The sequence below is a fragment of the Suricata suricatta genome, chromosome 14 (assembly GCF_006229205.1).
Source record: "Suricata suricatta isolate VVHF042 chromosome 14, meerkat_22Aug2017_6uvM2_HiC, whole genome shotgun sequence".
NCBI lineage: Eukaryota > Metazoa > Chordata > Mammalia > Carnivora > Herpestidae > Suricata > Suricata suricatta.
In genome coordinates this window covers 15911244-15916972 of record NC_043713.1, presented here as the reverse complement: position 1 = coordinate 15916972, position 5729 = coordinate 15911244, and the positions used below count along the sequence as shown (strand labels likewise).

At 46.6% G+C, this 5729-nt stretch overlaps 1 pseudogene; it reads left to right on the top strand.

Annotated features, from left to right (window-relative positions):
- The first annotated feature begins 5555 nt into the window (after positions 1 to 5555).
- LOC115278597 lies at positions 5556 to 5729 on the top strand (annotated as a pseudogene).

Sequence of the window (5729 nt, the reverse complement as noted above, 5' to 3'; positions counted from 1 at the left end):
CTGACTCTTGATTTTGGCTCAAATCATGATCCCAGGGCTGTGGGATTGAGTCCCATGTCGGGCTCCATGCTGAGTATGGAGCCTGCTTGAGATTCTCTCTCTCTCTCTCTCTCTCTCTCTCTCTCTCTCTCTCTCTCAAAAAGAAAAGGATACCGCAGGGCGCCTGGGTGGCTCAATCGGTTGAGCGTCCAACCTCGGTTCAGGTCACGATCTCACGGCCCATGGATTCGAGCCCCGCGTCGGGCTCTGTGCTGACAGCTCGGAGCCTGGAACCTCCTAATTCTGTGTCTCCCTCTCTCTCTGACCCTCCCCTGCTTGTGCTCTGTCTCTCTCTGCCTCTCAAAAATAAATAAACATGTAAAGAAAAGACACTGAGCAGTTTCCGCACTGTGCTGCCCCTCTTGTCGCCCTTTTGTACTTCATCTTCTGCCCCGCCGTCACCCTCACGCTGGCAAGCCCCATCTGCCCTCCATCTCTCAGATTTGTCATTTCAAAAGTATTACATAAATGAACACGTAGAGAACGCAAATCTTTTGGAATTAGCTTTCTCCCCTGGACACGATTCCCCGGAGATGCATTTGAATTGCGTCTATCCACAGTTCGCTCTTTCTGTTTTGCTCAATAGCTCTGGGGTTTGTGAGCCGGTTTGTTCAGCCGCTCACCTGTGGGAGGGTGTGTGGGCGGACTCCCGTTCCGAACATTCTTGAGCAGTTTTTTTGTGCGAACCTAAGTTTCCAACTCACATGGCCGCCCTCAGTACCATACCCCAACCCTCAAGTACAGCCCAGATGTGTGTGCCATCAGATTCCATTCGGGGCCAGGTCACTTTGGGATGGTTGTCAGACACTACCCAGCCTTAGGTCTCCATCCTCCCCCGTACTAGCAAGTGTGTAAGTGTGCAAATCTACGGTAAGTCCCCAACGTGGTTACCTTTCATGCATTGTAGTCCTGACCCCCCAGTGCCTGAGAATGGGACCGTATTTGGAAATCATGTTAATTATTAATGAAGGAATTCAAGATGAAGTCTTACTAACCTGGGGCAGGTCCCTAATCCAATTTGTGTCCGTATAAAAAGGGGACAGGGGCGCCTGGGGGCTCAGTCAGTTAAGTGTCCGGCTTCGGCTCAGGTCATGATCTCACAGTTCGTGGGTTCGAGCCCCGCGTCAGGCTCTGTGCTGACAGCTAGCTCAGAGCCTGGAGCCTGCTTCGGATTCTGTGTCTCCCTCTCTCTCTGACCCTCCCCTGCTCCTGCTGTCTCTCTCTGTCTCTCAAAAATAAATAAAAAACATTAAAAAAAGTTTTTAAAAAGGGGACATTTGGATACAGACACACACATGTGCACGCGGACACACGGGGAGAACCATCTGAAGACAGGGGTTATGCTCTCACAAGCCAATGAATTATCAGAAGCTAGAGGGGCACTTGGGTGGCTCAGTCGGTTAAGAGTCGGACCCTTGATTTCAGCTCAGGTCATGATCTGCACTGACAGTGTGGAGCCCACTTGGGATTCTCTCTCTCCCTCTCTCTGCCCCTCTCCTGGTCTCTCTGTCTCAAAATTAAATAAATAAACTTAAAAAAATAAGAAAGATAGAAAGAAAAAGAATTACTAGAAGCTAGAAAAGAAGCCTGGAAGACTCCTTCCCTTGAGCCTTCAGAGAGCATCGTGATCTGAGACTTTTGGCCTCTAGAAATGTGACAGAATAAATTTCTGTTGATTACGCCACACGGTTTGTGGGGCTAGCAGCCAAGCAAACTAACTCAGGTCCTCTGTCAGGGCCTAGGGAGGGCTCTACAAGTGAAAAGCCCATGGTAAATCTGTTTTTTGTTCCTGAGGAAAGTTAGTTTCATTTTGGAAAATAAAGAACTGTGCTTTAATAAAGTTTTTGCGCATCAGTATTTATTTCTATTCATTTATTTGGGGGGGGCAATCAGCATTTTTATTTTTTCGAAGATTGTATTAAATTTAGGGGCGCCTGGGTGGCTCAGTCCGTTAAGCATCTGACTTCGGCTCAGGTAATGATCTCACAGTTGGTAGGTTTGAGCCCCATGTCGGGTTTCCATGCTGACAGCTCAGAGCCTGGAGGCTGCTTCAGATTCTGTGTCTCCCTCTTTCTCTCTGACCCTCCCCCACTCGAGCTCTGTCTTTCTGTCTCTCTGTCTCTCTCAAAAATAAACATTAAAATTAAAAAAAAAATTCAAATTAATTAACATATAGAGCAGCATCGATCTCAGAAGTGCACATCCATATTTAAAATTTGTAATTTTGACCCTTCTATGCAAATAACAAATAATTTAAAAAATTTTAAATGGCCCATTTTGCCAGCCCTGCGGGGAAGTAACCATTTCAGTAGGGAAACTTCCAGTGCACGATCAACAGGTGAAGTTCTCAAAATGGCCATCAGATGGCACCCTCAGCCAAATTACTGAAATAAGTGGCTTAGGCCGGAGGACAGTAGAGGCCCTGAGGTCTGGCTCCTTTGTGTCACAGCCCAGAAACTCCAGTCAGACTGAGACTACTGTGCCTGAAGCCACATATCAAATTGGTGGCAGAAACGAGGTTCCTGTGACCTCCTAACAAGAAATCCAGTCACCTATGATGGTCGTCTGAAAGGATGACAAATATACAAAAGACAGAGGAGGGTCGTTTGAATACTCACACAGCCCTGTGAGTTTGAGTACAAAGCTTTTCAGGCTAACCCTTGAGCCTTGAACAGAGGCTTTTTTGGGTCCAATGCTAGGCAGTCACATTAACAGAGGGCTTGTTTGCTTTCCAAGGGGGTTGAGGGGGGACAAGGGAAGGGAATTCACAGATACAACAAGACAGGCTGATCCTGGGGACAGAAGAAGACTGTGGCCAAGGAAACCAAGAGAGATCCCTGGAGGAGAGGAGTTTTGAACGAGGGTTAGACCCGAGGAGAGAAGGCGACACACAGGACAGTGAGCATGCGCCCGGGTGATAAAGCAGGATCAGCCCTACAAGGCAGCAGGGCTGGCCCTATGCAAATGGCATATGACATGGCTTCCCGGGGCCCGCAGGCCTCCCTCTTTTCATGCCTGCTCCTCACAGGAACCCCCAGCCCCATCTCCACCTCTCTGAACTGTCACGGACAGAAAAAGTTCTCTCCAGCCAAGCTTTGACATCACAGAGCACATTTAAGGGATTGCGGTCTTTCCCAGACAGCTGGCATTTCAGGCTGGGCTGTCATTTTGGATGAAAGGGTATCTCCCACCTTGAGTAACAGTGTGGAGAAGGAATTGGGAAGAGCAAGATGCTGTCCAGGTGGCTTGTTTCCAGCCGAGGGTCTCTCTCACCTAGAGGGGTCGATGGGAAAGGAAGTGGGTGAGTGAGGCATGCAGGGTGAGCCTCGATGGGCGAAGAGGACTTGAGATTTGAAACCATGGGAGCCATGTGTGGATATGTCACTGTGCCTAGGATATTAGGTGCTCCTACGGTGTTAGCTGAATGGCTACATCTTTACTGACCCTGAAAAGGCTCACCAGCAGGACAGCAACATAATGCAAATGGTATTTAGGAAAAGTATTCCAACACAAGTACGTGACGTGGATGGAAGCAGCAAGAGCTCAGTTGTTTTTTTCAACAGCTTCGAGATATAATTCACATACTATCCAATTCACCCATTGAATGCGTGCTGTCCAATAGTCTTTAGTATATGCAGATATGTGCAACAATCCATAAGCGAAGCCATCTTAGAACATTTCATCACTTAGGAAGAAATCCTTTATCTATCACCCTTCGGTCCCCATCCCCCTGTCCCCCAGCACTAAGCAGCAGCAAATCGATTTTCTGTCTATGTAGATTTCCCTGTTCTGGAGTTTCATGTGAATTTCTATTTATATAGTATGTGGTCTTTTGTGACTGGCTGCTATCACTTAACTTCGTGCCTTCAGAGTCCACCCATGCTATAATGTATATGCACACTTCATTCCTTTCTGTGGTCAGATAATGGTATCATATGCATATACTGCATTTTATTTATCAATCCATCTGTTGAGGGACACGGGGGTTATTTCCATCTTTCAGCCATTATGAAGAATGCTGTTACAAACATTCATGAAAGTTTCTGTGTGAACATACGTTTTCAATCGTCTTGGCCAGAATTGACGGGTCCTATGAAACTCTGTATTTAATCATTTGAAGAACTTCCAGATTGTTCTCCAAAGTGGTTGCACCATTTCACACTACCACCAGCACCGTACAAGGGTTCCAGTTTCTCTACATTCTCACCAATGCCTCTTGCTACTGCGTTTTTTATTCTAGCCTTCCCAGTAGGCATGGAGGGATGTCTCACTGCACTTTTGTCTTTCGTTCCCCCGATGACTCATCATATCAAATATTTTTCATATAATTTTCTCCATTGCTTTTCTATTCTCCATTTCATTAATTTCCCCTCTGATGTCCGTTACTTTCTTCCTTCTGCTCAGGTTTTGTCTGACCTTCTTTTCTAATGTCTTAAAGTGGAGGTTGTAGATTTCAGATTTTCTTTCTTTCTTTTTTTTAATGTAGGCAATTTGCTGCTGAACATCATTCTAAGCACTGCTTTAGCTATATTCCAGAAACCTGGGTATATTGGATCTTAATTTTCCTTCACCTTAAAGCATTTTCTATGGGGAAAGACATTCCAGGTAGAAGGAAGAGCTTGGGCAAAGGCATAGGGGTGGGGAAGCTCAGGACAAGTTTAAGGGCAAGCTGAGTTTGGCAAGAGCAGAGGTGTGGGAAGGAGAGTGTGATGGAGAAAGGTAGGCTGGAGCCTGAGGGTAGGAAGGACTAAAAAGTTTATACTAAATGGGTTTCAGATCAGCAGGTACCACCTCTAGGACTTTGAGGTGTTTCACTTGCTTCCTAGATATGGAACGGAGGTGCTGCTGGGGGGTTAGTCCCCACCGATTACTTCCCGAGCAGCAGCAAACACCAGCAACATTTGCAAAATGGCTGCATCCCTGCCCCCTGTAGGAATCAAGAATGAGGTCTTATTTTTTTTCATCACTGGCTAATTTTTAAGTTTTGAAAATAATAGCAATTTCTTAAAGTTTATTTATTTACTTTTGAAAGGGGGAGGGCAGCGAGAGGAAGAAAGAGAATCCCAAGCAGGCTGTGGACTATCAGCCCAGAGCCCAACGTGGGGCTCAAACTCACAAACTGCAAGATCAAGAGCTGAGCCGAAATCAAGATTTGGACACTTAGCCCAACTTAGCCACCCAGGTGCCCCAATAATGGCAATTTTTGTTGCCCATTCTTTCTCTTTTGAAAGTCTCTTTCCTCAGTTCCCAAAGGCCCCACACTTTCCTGGTTTCCTTCTGTCACTCCTCAGGTTCCTCCAATATGGTCACCAAATGGTGGCATTTCTCCAGGCTCTGACATAGGTGTCCTCTTGCTACCCTCGGCTCCCTCCCCCCCGCGGGGCAACCTCCCATATGCCCTCCTGTATCTCCTGCTTCCTGATCAGAGACCTTGGATCCTTTCCCTGAGCGCCAAACCAGTACTTGGAATTGTTTTCACTCAAACTCATTTGACCAAAACTGAACTAAAACTAAAAATCATTTCTCAGCGTTTTGGCTAAGATCAAGTGTAGTATCTGTTCTTAGCAGTTTAATACCTTCCTGTATCGGAAGACAATATGCTCAGTGGATTTGGGGGCCAGGGAGAGGGAATCAGAGTCGCTCTGGCCACTCCTAGCACCGGCTGGTTTTGCAGGAAAGGTGCACCTCTC